General features: G+C 37.1%; 1 long non-coding RNA gene across 1 annotated transcript in view; it reads right to left on the minus strand.

The window, feature by feature from the left end:
- LOC119541298 overlaps window positions 1–18,246 on the minus strand; it is a 30,431-nt gene extending 12,185 nt beyond the window's left edge. The window contains exons 1-2 of the long non-coding RNA XR_005218225.1: window positions 17,994–18,246; window positions 2,056–2,182 (exon numbers count right to left, since the gene is read on the minus strand). This is a non-coding gene — a long non-coding RNA (uncharacterized LOC119541298). The remainder of the gene's footprint in view (window positions 1–2,055; window positions 2,183–17,993) is intronic.
- Between the last annotated feature and the right edge of the window lie 1,228 nt (window positions 18,247–19,474).

The raw sequence follows: 19,474 nt of genomic DNA on the forward strand, positions 1-19,474 counted from the left end.
ATGCAGGCAGTTTTTATCATATAGAGTGCATATTATATTATAAATGCCATACAGAATAAAGTATGTGCCAGGTATGTATACAGCTACTCATTTTATAATACCTCAAATTTCAGTATTATCCATCCATTCACAAAAATAAAATGAAGCCCAACTACCTTTCTTGCAATTAAACTAACAGAACTATATATTTACATGAGGTCCACAAGATGTTGATACAAAACATAAAATAGGCATTGAAGAGTGATACGAACTTTTTGGTCGCAGTGTTTGTAAATCACAAAAGTAAAATATCCTTATAGAAAAAGCAAAGCTAGAAATAGAAGGAAAAAGTTAATTAACTTCCAGTCATCTTCATTTTCATCGCTCCTCCTGAGTTAACCAAAGCAAACATCTGCTAAATATTCTTCCACGTATTCAATAAAAAATCTAAAAAGGTATAATACATATATACGAAAGTGTTTGCTGTTTGTTTTACAAAAGTGAGCTCATAATATACATGTTACTATGAAACAGATTTTCCTCACCTAATAAAACATCATAGATTTCCTTCATGGTCATTAGATACAGATCTAACTCATTATTTTTTAATAACTGCTTAATATTCTGGATTATGGATGTCTCACAAATTATGTCCCTATTCATTAGTATTCAGTTCTTTTCAGTATGTTTTAAACCACTACAAAAATCCTCTGTGTTTGTATACTGATAATTTCAAGTGGGGGATTTTTGAGCAAAAGGAAAAGTTGAAGGTTGTATTTATTTTTAATAGTTACTGTCAGATTCTTCCCACAAGCAATGTATGAGTGTATTTGCATTCTACCCTCTTTGCCAGAACTGGGTGTTACCATGTCTTTCAATTTTTGCTATTCTGATTTGTGAAAAAGGTTATCCCAATGGGTGAAAAGGTATCTCATTGTTATTTCAATTTGTATTTCCCAATATAAAAGTTTAATGCTGAACCACTATTACTGCTGAGTGACATTTTACCATATTTATCTAAGTTAGAGTTTCTCAACTACTGCACTTTGTCATTTGGGGGCAGATAATTTTCGGTTGTGGGGGCTGTCCCGTCCATTGTAGGGTGTTTAGAAGCATCCCTGATCTCTACTCGCTAGATGACAGCAGCACCAACACAACATTTGTGACAGCTAAAAATGTCCCAGTCATTGCCAAAATCACCCCCAGTTGAGAATCTCTGCTCAAATGCTTAATTAGAAAGATTTTTATTTTTAAATTTCTTATTAAATTTAATAAACAGCAAAATTCCAGCAATCGCCTCCAAGATTTTTTTTTCAGGGCTGATAGATTTAAAAATCTGCTCAGTAGTCTAAAAAATATGAGCAAGTACATGGCACCAAAATAACAGAATGAAAACCTCTTGGGCACAATTAAATTAACCCCAGCAAAACTGAGAGCACAGCCTCTGACAGAAGAGAAATTATTCAAAACCTGGACATGATACCTACTTTAATTTCAATGCCAATAGACAGCCTTTTTCATTTCATTTCATTCTCACTCTGTTTAGGACTCATCAACAGGTAAAGAGAAAAAGAGTTGTTAAATATTTAAATAGCTATTCACGGTGACAGAATCGCAATTAGGGCTGTTGCCTTTGCTTATGTCTTTCAGTGTTTACAGTATTTTGATTTGCTTTGGATTTCCTAATCCAAAAGAGGAAAATTCTTTTACTAGAATTTCCTCTACTTGGCGAAAGATTTTCTCTTCTGTTGGGGAATTTGATTCCAAAGTATTTCTACAATTTTTAATTCTGTTAAACCAAGAAAGTACAAAAATTACTTTTCTCAAGGAAAAACCTGTACATTATAATTACTTTCAATACAGAACAATTTTATCCATCCTCAGAAGAGAAATATGCCATGAACAGAAAACTAAAGATTAGAAAAATTGAACTGAAATTCAACACCAAAAGCAAGAACTAATAAAACAATTAGTTATCTTCACCTGTCCTTAATAGGTTGCATGCTACCTTATTCACAATGATGATAACACAAGGACGTAGAAACACATAGAGAAGTTCTTTGCAAAGACACTGACCTTTATCAATTTATTCCAGGAGTAATTTTCTGGCTTTAATTAGGGTTCCATATTCCTTTCTGAGAAATTCATAAATAATAATAAAAGGTGACCAGCCATTCCCAGCTGGTTTCAAGGTTCCAATTCTCTGCAGAGGCAAACGGGATGGTTTTAAAAAGGCAAAATGCCAGTCATGAGATCTATCTGACTATGATGAAATACTGACAACAGCATTACAGCAAATCAATCAACAATGCAAAGAGCTGACTGAGAATGACAAACATAGAAACCTGCCTTTCTTTGTAGGATAGGGGCTTTTGTGATAAAATTGCATGGCCTGACTGAATCTCTCTGCATTGTTACAGCACTGGCTGCTAGCAAATGCTACCCTTAGCTACGCCTATTCTAGAATTTTATATTTTTTGATCTTCAAACTATTCACAAAGTTTATGTTTGAAAGAGGAAATTAAAGTTGTCTTACCTATGGTTATGATCACCCTCTAACCTCTTACCACAAAGTGAATATTTTTCCAAATCCCTAAGAATATATTAACTGAACTGTTTGCATATGAGTTGATGAGTCCATTAATAGCCTATATTTTCATTTTGCTTCAGCTCATTACCAGCTATTTTTCAGGTAGCTATGTTTAATTATTTGAGTCAAAAAATGAATTGAGAAATAAAACTCCCAACTAATGTTAATTGGTTTCCTATTATATGTTTCTAAAACTCTGTATAAATCACTACATTAAATAACAAGCAATTGGTGGCATTCTCCCAATTATACCACCTCCAGCAAAAACTCCATTATACAGAAGCAAGCTGAATTATGGTTAATTTATTAATGGATTTGGTACAGCAGATAATGAGGTTGTCGATACTGAAGCCACTTAAATTCGTTTAAGTAATCAGAGTTCTGGAACTTTAAAAAATGAAGCTAACTTTTAGCTAAGAGACCTCAAAATCAAAAATGTGGAGAAGGAAATAATCAGATAAGTAGTGGCTGGCTAGCCCCAGAAGTGCTTGAGACAATCACACAGCTTTGGGAAATAGCCTAACCCACCATCCCTACCTCCTGTCATCCACATTAGGAGTGCTTATCAAGGCCCAACACAACTGGAGATCTGAAGCAATCATCTAAAGTGGTGGACCTAAGTTATCAGGTCAGGAAGGCTCCAGAGGATTATAAATTTCCTTAAGGGAGGCAGGGGACAGAATTTGACTTTTTTGTGGCCAGTTCTGCCTTTTCCATCTCTAATATCTCTAATCCAGACCCAGCAATACACAATGTCTGTTGTCAGAGTATAAAACAGGTTTATATTGTTTGTCTGGCAGAAAGTTTATAGCTATTAGCATATCTACTGTGGTCTATTTGTGAACATTTAAATGGATTCTTAATGTTTTTTATTAATAAAGAGAAATGGTGATGTGTCAAAAAAATTATGTGTGAATCAAGTAAAGTCATGGAGAGAGATGAACATATATGCTCCTTTTTTTTTATTTTTGCCAGTTCCAGACTCAAATATTTAATTAAGTCTTAAAGTCTGATTTTAATCCCAAGAATGCCATTCTGAGTCTCACTGCCCCATAGTTTGTCCTTCATAGATCGTATATAATTGTAAATAGCTAATTGTGTAATTATTTTTAATGTCCGTATACCTCCAAGAACACATAAGCCGTACGTGGTCACAGACTGTCCCTGTCTTATTTATGGCTTTATTGCCAGGACCAAGCACAGTGCCTGACATGTAGTAGGAACTCAGTGAGAATTAATTTTTGTGACATATACATACCAAAAAAGTACATAAAACTTAAGCATGCAGTTTAACAAATGAAGCCGACACCAATGTTACACATTCACCTCCAGAAAAAGAATACTGCACTGTTCCAGAAGCACCTTCTATGTATCTTCCCCATCATAGCCTCCTCCTGCCCCACTAAGGGTAACTGCTTTTCTGTTTGTTCTTTATAGTTTTAAAACCTATGTGTACATCTCTAGGCAATATTGACTGAAAAAATCATTAGGAAATTAATCATTTTATGTTTGTGTGTAGCTCAGGTCAAATAATTATTTTATCATATGATTTATAATTATTTTTGTTTATCATAATTATTGTCAATCATTGAGCCCTTCTCTGTGCCACACAATGTACTGTGCAATTTAATTCAACGCTCAAATAATTTAATGACGCACCTAACATGTGTCATTATCTCAATTTACTGGTTGTGCTGGTTTGTATATATTGTGTCCCCCAGAAAAATCCATGTTCTTTGATGCAATCTTGTGAAGGCAGATTGATTAACCTTTAGATTAGGGTGTGACCACTTGATTGAAGGTTTCCATGGAGATTTAACTCTGCCCATTCAGGGTGGGTCTTCATTAATTTACTGGAGTCCTACAAGAGCTCACAGACAGAAGGAGCTCAGTGCTGCAGCTGAGAGAGACATTTTGGAGACGGACATTGAAAGTAGACTTTTGCTAGCCCAGAGTTTGCCTGGGAGAAACTAAGAGAACACCCCCAGATGCTTAGAGAGAAATGTCCTGGGAGAAAGCCATTTTGAAACCAGAAACCCAGAGCAGATGCTAGCCACCTGCCCTCCCAGCTGACTGAGGTTTTCCTACACCATTGGCCATTCTTCTGTTGAATGGCCTATTGTTGATGCCTTAGTTTGGACACTTTTATGGCCTTAGGATTGTAACTTTGTAACCAAATAAACCCCCTTTATAAAAACCAAGCCACTTCTGGTATTATGCATAATGGCAGCGTTAGCAAACCAGAACACTGGTGTAGATACTGAGGCACAGAGAAAGTAAACAAAACACAGAGACTCATGGGTAAGAAGTGGCCAACCTAGGTTTCTAATTCCAAAGTCCACGTTCATAACCACTAACTAGGGCTGCCAGGTAAAACTATTCTCATTAACTTTGAATTTCAAATAAACACTGACTTTTTCATTTTAGTATAAGTATGTCCCAAATATTTTATGGGACATACTTACACTAAAAATTTATTCTTTGTTTATTTGAAATTAAAATTTTACTGGGTATCCTGTATTTTTATTTGCTAAATCTACCAACTCCTCCACTACACTCTACTGTCTTCCCACCCACAAATGAATTATTACACCTCGTCCCAACCATTGCCCATCCAACTCTTACGGCATCTCATGCTTCTTCATTGTAGAAGTTATCAAATAGTAATAAACTAATTATTTGTGAAATTATTTCATTATTTTTTATTTTCTTCAATGAGACTGTAAGGCTATAAGGGCCAGAAATATATCAGTCTTTGTTCACTGGTCAATCTCCACTGCCTATAAGATAAGTTTGGAACAGAGTGATGGCTGAATACACACACACACACACAGACAAACAGACATCCATATTCACATATAGATGCATATATCCATATTACATATAAAATGCACACTTTTTTTAACTTTCTATATGGAAAATTTCAAATCTGCAGTAGTAGAGAGAATGGTATAACAAGCCTCCATGTACCCATCACTCAATTTAAACAGTAATGTTTCATGACCAACTTGTTTCATCTAAACACACATTCACTTTCTCCTCTGCCTCATGATTATTTTGAAACAAATCCCAAAAATCATTTGATTACTTCTGTAGCTATTTCATCATATATTTATAGATCAGAAGGATTATTTTTTAAAAATACATAATATCATTATCCTACCAAAACATTAATGATATTTCTTTACTAGTGTTAAATATACATTCACTGTTCAATTATCCCTGATTGCCTCCTTCCTTTATTTATAGTTTATTTGTTTGATAAACATTTTGGAACACACAAATTAATCAGAGTCCAATAAAATGTCTGAAAAATTGGATATGTCTTCAATAATAGTCTAACAGAATTAATGTATTAATAATTTAAAATTTAAGGAAACTGTAAAAATGGACTAAAGTCAGGTTCCATTTATCTGTCATTTTAATAAAAGAATACTAAAGCAAATATGAGGAGGCAAACAGGAGATACTGGGGTGGCACCATTCATAAATGAAAATTGGCTTTAGACTCTGACATGAAGAATCTTTAAGGTCTCTGGGAAATTTTAGGATCCTTTCTGAAGTCTATTCAGATAAAATGCTCCATTTCTGTTCACAACAGAGTAACTGATAACAAACTAGCTCTTCTTCCATAAACAACTCTATTAATAATAAGTATATATTCTGGCATTAGACCCCAGACCTGTGAGCCTGGGGAGAAGAGAAACAAACAAGGTGAACCCACAAACACCATGCTTATCTGCCTGGAGGAACTTAACCAAGCTGGTGCAAGGAAGGGGAGCTCAAACAAAATCACAAAGATCTTGCTTAAATGAGAGCCACCAGGCAGCTGGAATTTGCCCTGCAAATAATGGAGAAGTTGGACTTGCAGAAAAGGATTTCCAGAAATTTGCATTGAGATCCCTTTGAGTCTTTGGCTGAAGACTAACTGTGCATATGCAGGTGAGCTCCAGAGGATTGGGCAAAGGACAGCTACTGGGAAAAAGGACAATTACCCTATAGCTCTATATCAATAAAAGACATTGAATTTGTAAGCAAAAAATCTTTCCACAAAGTAAACTCTAAGCCCAGATGGAATAACTGAGTGAATTCGATCAAACAATTAAGAAAGAAATAGGACAATTTGACAAAATTCTTTCAGGAATTAAAAGGAAGAAACCCATACCCATTCATTTTATGAAGCCAGATTTACCCCGATTCCAAAATCATACAAAGACTTTACAAGAAATGAACAATGAAAACCAATTTCCCTCATGAACAAAGAAACAACCTCATTAACAAAATATTAGTAATTTGAATTGAGCAATATGCAAAAAGGATAAAACACGATTGCCTCACTTTCCCAGCTTTCCCACTTTCCCACCACACAACGGGTTAGCTTAACAACAGGTATTTATTGGCTCATGGTTTCAGAGGCTGAAAGGCTGGCTTCCTCACAGGGTCAGTTGTATTCTGACTGGCTGACAATCCTCTGTTTCCTTGGCTTCCCCATCACATGGCGATATCCTCTTATTTTAGTTTCCTTGGCTGCTTAAGCAAGTACCATGCAAAGGGTCAGCTTAAACAATGGGAATTTACTAGCTCACAGTTTTGAGGCTAAGTTAGAAGTCCAAATCAAGGCATAATCAAGGTGATGCTTTCTTCCCACAGAGGCTGGCATTCTGGGGATGGCTGCTGGGGATCTGTGGTCCTTGGTTCGTCACATGGCAATGCACATGGAAGCTGGTAATTAGCTCTTCTGTCACATGACAAGGCACATGGTGGTGTCTCCTGGTCGCTCCATTCTCTTCTGGGTTCCTCTGAATTTCAGCTTCTGGCTGCTCCTTGTGGCTTTCTCTCTCTGAATTTCATTCTGCTTATTAAAGACTCCAGCAAAAGGATTCAGACCCATCCAGACTGAGGTAGGCCACACCTTAACAGAAGTATCCTCATCAAAAGGTCTTACAGACAATGGGTTCACACCCACAGAAATTGATTTAGTTTAAGAACATGATTTTCTGGGTTACATATCTTTAAACCACCACACCTCTCCTTTCTCTTCCAGGTTCATGCTGACTTCTAGCTTCTGGCTCCTCCTCATGGCTTTTTCTCTCACTGTCTGAATCTCTTCTGTTTGTAAAGGACTCTAATAGTCTAGACGAACACCCACCCTCATTCAGTTGGGTCATACCCAAACTAAAATAACATCTTCAAGAGACCCTATTTACAATGGGTTCACATTCACAGTAATGCAGATCAAGATTAAGAATGTGTAAATTGGTTTACATAATTCAGCGTACCACCATGATCAAAGGGTTTGCCATCTGAAAACAAGATTAAGTCAGCATTTGAAAATCAGTCAATGTAATTCACCACATTAAGAAGATAAAAAATAAAATTACCTAAGTAAACACAGGAAAACACTGAATAAATTTCAGCACCCATTCATGACAAAAACTCTGGATACACCAGGAACAAAAGGAAACTTTCTCAACCCAATAGAGAGGATCTACAGAAAATCCACAACTAACATCATGTCAGTAGTAAGAGACTGAATGTTTTCCATCCAATATCAAGAACAAAGTAAAGTTTACCACCTCTATTCAATATTGTTCGAAAAGTAAGGAGTAAAATTGTCAGTTTGCAGATGACATAACAATGTAGAAAATTCCAAGGAATCCACAATAAAAAACAGAATGAGTGAATTTAGCAAGGTTTTGGGATAGAAAGTCATTATAAATATATAAATAGTAACAAATAATTGGAAAATGAAAATTTTTAAATACTGATTACAGTACCATCAGAAACATAAAACAATGAGGATAAATTAGAGCAATGAGCTACAAAATATTGCTGAGAAAAATTAAAGGCTTAAATAAAGAAGAGATTTTCCATGCTTGTGATTAGAAGACTGAATATTGTTAAATGACGTTTATTTAAATTCAGCACAGTTCCAATCAAAATCCCAGCAGAACTTTCTGTAGATATTGACGAGTCAATTATAAATGTTTGTGGAAAGAACAAAGACTGATTTTAAGACTAATTATAAAGCTAAGATAATCTAGACAATGTGATATTGGTGTATATAGATCAATGGAACTGGCTATAGAATCCAGCCATAGACCCCCATTTATATATTTTCAGCCAAGATACTAAAGCAATTTAATGGAAAAATGAAACAGTATCTTTCAGTGCATGGTGCTGAAAAAACTGCTTGTCTATATGGAAAATAAATGAATAAGATCCATACCTCATACCATCGACTAACATACATTTGAGGTGGATCTTAGACATATATGTAAAGCTAAAAATATAAATCCCCTAACAGAAAAGATAGGAATATCTTTGTGACTTTGGGAGAGGGAAAGTTATTAGACAGCAACCAGAAAGCACTAACCATAAAAATTGTTAAACAGATATAATGAAATCATCAAAATTAAACTTATACTCATCAAAAGATATATTATATAAATTAATAGGACAATACCAGGGCAGCAAAACAAATACCATATTACACAATATATTTCAAGAAAACAATACTACACACCAATGTCCCTCATGATCATAGAAGCAAAAATCATTAACAAAATGTTAGCAATAATAAATAGAAAATAACCCAATAAAAAATGGGCAAAGATCTTGAACAGGTACCTCATAAAAGAAAATATACAAATGGACAATAAGAACATGAAAAAGCACTCAACAACATTAGTCATCCGGAAAATGCAAAATAAAATTGCAATGAAATACCATTAGATGTTCACTAAAATGGCTAAAACTAAAAATATTGATAAAAAATATTGGCAAAGTTGTAGAACAACCAAAGTTCTCAGATACTGCTGGTAGGAGTGTGAAATAGTACAACCACTTTGGAAGCTGGTCCAGTAATTTCTCATCAAGTTAAATGTACACCCACCTTATTGCTCATCAGTTCTGATCCTAATCATTTACTCAAGAGAAATAAAAATATATGTGCACAAAAAGAGTTGTGAAAAATGTTCATACCAGTTTTGTTAAAAAGAGCCCCATATTAGAACAAGCGAAATAGCCAAAAACAGAAGAATGGATAAGCGTTTTGTGGTGTATACAAAACATGGGATACTACTCAGGAATAAAAAGGAACATACTACTAATACAACAAAAGGGATGAACCTCAGAAACATTATGCTGAGTGAAACCAAGAAGACAGACACAAAGGGTATATGTTATATAATTTCATTTATAGAATTTCTAGAACAAGGAAAACTAGTCCCTTGGCAAAAGAAATCAGTATAGTGATTGCCTCACATCTCCCAAGAAAATCTGCTGTTTTCTTACACTTACAGGAAGATGCCAGTTTTGCTGAGGCTCATTGATAAGACATTCATCTCATGAACTATTAACTAGTCTGTCCCATTTATGTGTGCATCCTCCTTAGTTGGTAGATCCACTTGAATGTCTAATAAGACCTCAAGTTTAGTCTATCCATAACGGACCAATTTTTCTTTCCTCTCCTTAAAACTGTTCCTCCTCTAGACCTCCCTAGTTTAGTTAGTAGCTCCAATCCTTGGCTGTTCAAGAAATCAGAACAGTAGTTGTCTGTGGGCAAGGAGGGGCACTGGCTGGGAAGAGGCACCAGGAATCTTTCTGAGGTGATGAAAATGTTTGTCTTGATAAGAACATGGATGTTTTAGTTTCCTTAGCTTCTCAAAGCAAATACCCTGAAATGGGTTTGCTTAAACAATGGGAATTTATTCACTCATGCTTTTGAGGCTGGGAAAATGTCCAAATCAAGTAATCATCAAGGTGATGCTTTCTTTCTGAAGACCAGCTGCAGGCAATCGTCCGTTTGTCTGTCACACGGCAAGGCACATGGTAGTACCTGCTGGTCTCTCCCTTCTTTTCTGGCTTTCTTTGATTTCAGCTTTTTGCTTCTGTGACTTTCTCTCTCTGTGTCCGAATGTCATTCTCTTATAAAGAACTCCAGTAATAGGATTAAGATCCATCCTGATTGAGGCGGGTCACACCTCAATTGAAGTAGCCTCATCAGAAGGTCCTATTTACAATGGGTTCACACCGACAGGAATGGATTAAGTTTGAGAACATGTTTTCCTGGGGTGCATACAGCTTCAAATCATCACAATGGGTTACACAGGTGTATGCAATTTGTCAAAACTCATCAAACTAGATACATTGCTCAAGTCAAGAAACTTAGAAACCACTCTTGTTCTCCCACTCCCCACTCCTGCCCCTGCTCTGTTAGCAAGTACTGCCAGTTTTACCTCCAAAATATAACACAATCTTTCCACAACTTTCCTTCTTCTGGTCTTAGTCCAAGGCACCATCTTCTTTTGCTGGAATTACTGTGACAACCTCATAATTGAACTCCTTGCTATATTACGTGCCCTAATTCAATCCAATAGCTATACCACAGCCACAGTGACCTTCTAAATATGAGTCAACTCTCAGTGTTTTACTCTTGTTAAATCTCTTCAATGGCTTCCCATTGCACCTGGAATAAAATCCAAATTCCTTAGCAGTGCCTACCAGACCCCATATGACCTGTCCTCTGCCTGCTTTTGTACCATCACAAGTCATCTCCAGTGACACCCTACATTAATTTCTAGCCATCCTCCTTTTCTGCTCCTCATGGCTTGTCCTCCTGGCCTTTACCCTTGAGATTCTTCTCTCAGGTGCACCCTCCCCCTTTGCTTTTCCACTCATCTTTTCATTTTTCAACTCCAATGTCACTTGCCTCTCATTGTAGGGATTCTTGATTATTTATGTATTTACCCTTCTCTTTTCTTTCTCCCCCACCAGAATATAAACTATTAGGATGGGCCTTCACTGCCTTGTTCTGTTTTGTAACCCCAGGACAGAGCACCAAGCCAAGCACATAGTAGCCTCTCAATAAATATCTGCTGAATGAATAAACACACAAGTAATTTCAAATCAACAGGAATTATTGTCCAGGTTTCCCCTGCATCTTAAAGATTGCTTAGCTAGATTTTCTGGCTTGTATTTTCCTATTTACCTCAAGCTCAATTACGTCATATTTTTAACTTCTCTAAGTGGTTTTATGCTGCAGTAGTATTCTCACTGGTGTTTTCAACACCTCTTAATTTAGTATCATCTGAAGATTTCATTAATTTATTGTTTACTGCCTGTTGAAGATCATTAATGGAGATGTTAAATAAAAAGAAAGCAACATCATTCCCTATGTACTGTAGTAGAATTACTAATCACTTAGTAAATGATGAAAAAAGCACTTAAAAAAGTTTTCCTGTGTATATAGAGGTGGGACTGAAAATCTTAAGCCAAGTATATTTCATTTAATTCATCCATTCATTCATTGTTCATCCAGTTATACAAGTATTCAAAACCTTCATTTCAGCTCTAAGGCCATGAAACAGGAAGAAGGAAACAAATTAAATAGTTCACAAGATCCTAGATGTCCAGTGTGTTATCTGTTATGGAAATATGTATCAGGAGCATTGGGAGTGAGCATTATTCAGGGATAGCATGATAATGGAAGAAATGCTTACTTTAGTAAATGTTTGGCAAATTAAAGTTCAAAATGGGAGTGGGGGTGGGAGTGTGGGCAGTGAGGTGGGCCATGAGGAAGAAAGGGCTTTCTTGGTAGAGGGAACAACAAATACAAAGGCATAGAGCAGAGTTCAACAGACTACAGCCCACAGGTGAAAACCAGCCTATTGCTATGTAACACAGCTATGCCCATTCGTTTATTAATTGTCTATGGCTCTTTCCAGCGCCTGGCATAGAGACTCAAGAGGCCCAGTGTATTTGGGGAATGGGAGCTTGCAGCATACTGTTTATGTGGAAGAGGGATAGGAAATGAAGACAGATAATTGGTAGAAGTCAGGTGATAAAGGCCTCATAAGTTAGGCAAAAGATTTACCTAGGGGAGTGTGTATTAGATAATGGATTTGCTGAAGAGGATAGATTGGAGAAGGGAGAGATTGGAGATTTGGAAGCCAGCCAAGAGGCTACGAGAATAGACCAGGCGGTAGAAGAAGGGCATTTTGGCTCCTGTGGTAATTTAAAGGAGCAGGCAGAAATGGGGACAATTTGAAAGATTTCAAAGGACATATAGACCAATATGGCTTTGAGAATATCTTGGCTTGGAGAAGTATGAAAAAGAGGAGAAAATAGATAAAGTCTCCTGGGTAACTGAATTGGAAGAACTATGAATGTGGTGCCATCCTCCAAGATTGAGATTCCAGGAGAAGACTTTTGGGAGGAGAGGACTATGAGTATGGCCTTAGACATTTTGGACTTGAAACAATTGTAAGATATCCAAATGGGTAGTCCTGTGAGCATGTGGCTGTACAGATCTGGAGAGACAGGGAGCAATGTCTAGACTGAATCAACAGATTTCGAAGCCATCAGATGATAACCAAAGCCATGACTTCTGGTTAGCCTGTGGAAGGAAAGCACAGATAGCGAGAGATACAGGGAAGAGATGGGTTGGTGGAAGGAGGGAAGAAAGAACTGAACTCCTGAAGAACAGCCAAGTATAGGTAGCGTAAAAAGATCTTGCCAATAGGTTTGGAATGGTACTTAAATATGGAAAGGACAACTTTGAATCCTTATCTGGTATAAGATTCAAACTCTGTCATGCCTTTTAAGTCTTTGTTGATTCGAAAGACAATTAGACCCATTCCACAACTTCAACACAGAATTGAGAGAGCTCTGCAAGCTCATATTCTGCACAAGTGCCCAAGTTTAAGGGCCAAATGAAATTACATGGAGTATTTTCCCACTATGGGGCAGGGGTAGGAAGATACCACTACACGGCTCATGTTACTGATGCTCTAAGTTAAAACACCAAGTAGGAATTGCATTTCTCTATCAAAATCAGGGGAAAATCAATACACTTATTGAATGCTTGTTGTGTATCAGGCACAGTGCCTGGCACAATTACAGACTATTTAAGCTGAAGGGGCTCTTGAGGATCATCTGCCTCACTAGTTGCTAACTGTGTGCTTCAGGACTTACGTAAGACTTTCCGGGTGCCAGATGCCATTCCCTGTGACAAAGCCCAACAACCTGCTTACCAAACACATTTTTTGGTGTGTTTTCTTTGTTACAGACAGAGACCACATTTCCCAGTCTCCCATGCAGTTAGTTGTGATAGAATTAGCATGTCAGCTTCCAGGCATAAACCATAAAAGTTCCCACATGTCATTGCCTCTCTCTTTTCCCATTTGTGAGTCAAAACCTACAACCATCTTCAAGGCCCCATGCTGAAGATGGCAGAGGCTCTGTGTCTTAGTTTACAGGAGATGTTATGACAAGTACCAGAGAATGAGTTGGCTTAAAAAAACAGGAATTTATTGGCTCACAATTTGGAGGCCTGAAGTCCAACATCAAGGTATTACCAGGCCATGATTTTTCCCACAGTATGTAGCATTTGGTGCTGGCTCAATCTCTGCCTCCATCACATGGCAATCTGACTCTTTCTGTCTCTTCCTCTAGTTTTCTATTCTGTACACAATTTCCTTTTCTTATAAGGTCTTCGACCATATTGGGCTAAAATCCACCTTTACTCAGTTTGTGCAAACCTTAACTAATAACATCTTCAAAGGTCCTATTTACAAATGGGTTCATAATCACAGGATCAGGGGTTAGCACTTGAATATGTCCTTCATGGTGGGCTGATTCAAGCTCCAATACTGTCAACCTGGGTCTCTGAGTGACCAACAGGAGATAGGCTTAACCCCTTTACCCTCCTCTGCTAGACTGATTTTATGTAAGTAAGAAACCTATTTATATTTCATTATGCCACCTAATATTCAGGGTTATTTGTTGCAGTACTAATGTTAATATCTTAAGTAATATACTTCCCGTTCAATCTAAACAACTTTGCAACTTATCGTTTTTACATAAAAGTCTTCCATATAAGCATGTGTTTAAAGAAAGAAAGGATTCCACTAATAATAATGTTAAAAAAACTACTGATCTTATATAAACTTTCCATTTTAAGAAATTCACTGAGGTTCAGACATGTTAAATATCTTGCCAAGGCTACTCATTGAATAACTACATGGTTATACTGACTTAGGGAGAAGCTCTGCCTTGACAGTCAATGGTACATTTGATGTCAATTGATCTGACCACTAAGAGAGAATAAACTGGAGTGAAATATAGTGATTATTTACTTGATCTACTTATCCCACTGGAAACAGAATCAAGATAAAGCTGACCTGATAGTAAATGTTCCAGCCTTGTTCTCTTGACTTAACACTTTCAAGGTAACCAAGGTTCTCCTAGTTCTTTTCTAAGCTTCGGCATAGACTTTGCAGAAGGATTTTTGGCTTTGGGGCTTTATTTCAGAAAAGGAACCAGTTATTTGAAAGGAGTTGGACTCATTTGATATTAAAGAGACATCAAGTTAAATGCAAAATTAATATGTACCAAGCATTATACTAGGACCTGAGAATGTAAAAATGAATGTTTGTTGCCCTCAAAGAACCTGCAGTCTAGTGGGTGAGACAGACATGTAACCAACAAAAATAGAAAATGCTGAGATAAATATTAACAGATATATGAATAACTACAAGAGTACTGAAGATAGAGCCACAACTATTTGATATTCCATAGGTCTTATATAATTGAATATCCTAGAGAACCTAAAATGCCTCAAAGATTATTCATCAGCTAGGAATAAGACCCAAGAGAATAGTAATGAGTTTATTATTTACAATCAGCAGCCAGCACCTCTGTATTGATTCTAACCAGTTGGTACTGATGAATTTCTACATCTAAATCATAAAAAAATAAGATTGCATAAGGTGCTTCAACAGTGAAATAGGAGATAAGACCAAAATGTTAGGGTTAAAATGCTTTGTGGATTCTACCAATTTCTATTTCACCAGAGAAATGTGATGAATTTCTGTACTTTGTCCATCACTGAGATGGAAAAGAATAATAGAATCTTAGAGATGGAAAGGACCTTAGAGATCATCTAATCCAACAAGATGAATAAACTTTTCTTTTTCATTGCCAATAAACTGGTGAAATCTGATGAATGCAAGTCTTTTGAGTTATAGGTGGTCTGATGAATTGAGATGGCCATGGTTCACCATAAGACACTAGAGTTTCTCCACACCTAAAAAAATTAAACTTCTCTCATAAACAAAATCCATTTAAGCTAGGTAGCTTTCATCACTTCTATGAACATACTATTAAAGTGGAAGGAAAAAAAAAAAAAGAAAAGAAAATGCATCCAGACAGAAACAGGTGACCTTTTTACCTGGTTTCCTTTTGAGACCTTAATAGACTGAAAATGTTTCAGTTCCCTCTTTACTCTTTTTTAAAATAAATTATTGCTGAAGGCAACCATAACATATTTTCAAGTCTAGCATAGAATGTACTTAAGAAAAAAGGATTTCTCAATGGTTGATGATCTTTGTCTAATAATGAGCAGACACCAGTCTGGCTTTTTTCATCTTCTACCATAATCAACCACTTGAAGCCATGCCAAAAGAGAACAGGGTGGTTCCAGATGTCTTTTCCACCAGCAGCTACTGTCAATCCCAGAGCTCTTCACTCTTGTCAGAGTGGGATTTTATCCTAGTCACTTCCATTCATTTAACCAAAGGTACTTTTTTTTAAAACATCTCAGTTCATAAGGAAAGCAGTTGTATAGAAGCTGAGAAGAGTTCCTTAGATGTTCTCAATCCTGGCTACAAATAACAGCCATCAGAAAGGATCTTTAAAAAAAGTACAGATTACCAAATCCTACCACAACCACTGATTAAGTAGGTCATGTATGGGACCTGGGTATGTAGATTATTATTTCTCTTTAAACTTCCCAAGTAATTCTGGTATGTGATTGGGTTTGCAACAGCCTGATGCAAATTATCAAATACTTTAATAACAAAAAAGCTGTTAACATTATTGTTGGCTCCTCTTTACCTAAAGGATGCAACGTTTATGGTGAGGATATAATTCATAAAAGAAAAAGCCACTTAATTTTTTATAGAAAAAATAACAAAGAGGGCTTCAGACCCAAATTTTCTCCTAAGAAGCAGTATCCCTAGGAGAGATGATACAAAAGCAAATACTTTGCTACCCCCAAACACTCTCTAACAGTAGCTGTGATTTGGTAGTTAACTATATTCTGGAAAACTAAGTGTTCCAGCTTGGTAATGCCACCAGAATGCAAAATGCCAGAAGTGCATTGGCTTTTATAAAAGGGGTTTATTTGGTTATGCAGTTACAGCCTTAAGGCCATAAAGTGTCCAAGGTAACAAATCAACAATCGGGTACCTTCACTGGAGGATGGCCAATGGCCTCCAGAAAACCTCTGTTAGCTGGGAAGGCATGTGGCTGGCATCTGCTCCAGAGTTCTGGTTTCAAAATGGCTTTCTCCCAGGATGTTCCTCTCTAGGCTGCAGCTCCTCAAAAATGTCACTCTTAGCTGCTCTTGGGGCGTTTGTCCTCTCTTTGCTTCTCTGGAGCAAAAGTCTGCTTTCAAAGGCGTCTCCAAAATGTCTCTGTAAGCTCCAGCTCCTCTCTCAGCTCCTGTGCATTCTTCAAAGTGTCCCTCTTGGCTGTAGCAAGCTCGCTCCTTCTGTCTGAGCTTGTACAGTGCTCTAGTAAACTAATCAAGGCTCAAGCTGAATGGGCAGGGCCACACCTCCTTGGAAATTATCTAATCAGAGTTATCACCTACAGTTGGACGGTTGGGTGGGTTGCATCAGTAAATCAAAGAATTACAATCTAATCAACACTAATACATCTGTCCACACAAGATTGCATCAAAAATAATGGCATTTTGGGGGACATAATACATTCAAACTGGCACACTAAGAGTGAAATGATTTATCTGCATGATATTTTGGTTGCATTGGTAATAATTTTCATCATTTTTTCCCTTATTTTAAGAAAACAGATTGGCCTTTAGCCTTCCATAACAAACATGGTGGTTTGCTTTCCATCCATTCAGTAGAGGCTATGGTTTATTTTATTTTTGGTGTATTGCACTGTTTCTCCAGCCACAGGCACAATTACAAATCACTCTATAAATTGCTTTCATAACTAGAGCTTCAAGGGGGATTCAACAAGGTTCTCTGGATGTAATTCCCCAACTGGAAGTTGGCCAGATTCCCAGGACTACAACCCTTACACTGGTGAACTGGAGCATTTGATTGTTAATGATCACACCCAGTCAGCAACCTGGCCTTTAAAAGTCTTTAGAAAGCAACTCAACACTCCATGAAAAACACCGGGAAATCACAAGAGAGTAGTATTTCTATAGAGCTACCTCTTGGCGGCAGGTCCCACCAGCTGACAATATAGCCAACTGCTATTCAAAGTCATCTGTTTTTGCATTCAAGGTGTTTAATAATTGAATGCTGGAACAGATACATATTTCTTTGAATCTTCTCCAAATACAGTTTTCAAAAAATACCACACCTTTCATATGGCTTTATTTTTACCTGTTATATGTCATTTTTCTCCCTTTTCAATGACAATGTTGTTAACAATACAGTTATCTGTGAGCATGAGAACAGCCCAAGATGTCAAAATGTACTCTAATGATTCTTCACATTGAATGCATTTGATTAGTTGCAAGGGGCATCTATTGACATTACTTGCTGTCATTTGCCACTCTGGTTTTTTATTTTATTCACAGGCTGAGCCTCTCCTTTCTTTATGCTGGTTATGTTATTGGAACTAGGCTTCAGTGGGATCTGGTGTTGTTTGAGCACATTGTGTTTCCATTGATTTTCAGTTGGCTATTTATGCATTGTGCTGTCATCACTCTCATCCTTTTCCTCTAATTAAAAATAAAATGAAGGAAAAAAAAAGATTATAAGGTCAAGAGTAGCATTTGGAGAACAAAGACTGATGCTATAAACCAGAGGAGAAAAGATAGAGTCAGCTGGGAATTGAATCATGCCCCCCACAAAGGTATGCTCAGGTCACAATCCTTGTCCTGGGGGTGGAAATCCATTTGCAGTTGGACCTTTGAAGATCTTATTAGTTAAGGTGTGCCCCAACTGAATGAGGGTGGGCTTTGAACTATATGGATGAAGTCCTTCCAAGCAAAGGAAATTGGACCCAGAAGAAGCCATGAGGGGCAGCCAGAAGCTGGAAGTTCATTGAACCCAGACGAGAAAGATGGCGCTAACTTGTGCACTGCCATGTGACAGAAAAGCCAAGAAACCCCAAAGTTTAATGGTCATCCAGAAGATACCAACTCCTGCAGAAAGCAAGCCTCCCAGCCTCTGAAACTTGGAGCCAATAAATTCCTGTTGTTAGCCAACCCATTGTGTGGAATTTGTTTTATTGGCGGGGATGCATTTACAGAGGCTTAGACTAGCTGGAGGTAGCAGAAATGGAAAAAGCAGTGTAGATATATCCAGAAGAAAAATTAATAGCTATTAAGGAAGGATTGGCTGTAAAGGGCAAGGAAAGAGAGGAACCCACAATGTGGGTTCAGTGAACGATGACAGAAAAAGTAAATCTTCAACAACTCTCTTCTCAGTGTTGGCCTGAACAAATTCTGAAGACCCCTCATTTGGCAGGCCTTCTTTTCTCCTCTCTCTTTATCTAAAAGCTTCCAGGAAAGCTGGACAGTTAAGAATTCAAACTCTAGAGACAGATTCATAAGGTTCAAATTTTGGCTCAGCCACTCATGTGCCGTGTGTCATTGGAAAATTTGCTTAGCCTCTCTTTATCACCACTGTTTTATCTCTAAACATGTGGATACCATAAATACTTAGCACATTGGATTGTGATGAAGATTAAATGGGTTTATAGAGTGTGTATTTATAATATCATTTAAGTCCCTCTTCTTATAAAGCCTTTTCCTACTGCTCCAGCTTCTCAACACCCCATCTTATACCACTTAATGACTAAATATACATTTGACAGTTAATATGGATGGTAGCATATTCTGTCACATATTATGTCA

The sequence above is a fragment of the Choloepus didactylus genome, chromosome 8 (genome assembly GCF_015220235.1).
Source record: "Choloepus didactylus isolate mChoDid1 chromosome 8, mChoDid1.pri, whole genome shotgun sequence".
Classification (NCBI taxonomy): Eukaryota; Metazoa; Chordata; class Mammalia; order Pilosa; family Megalonychidae; genus Choloepus; species Choloepus didactylus.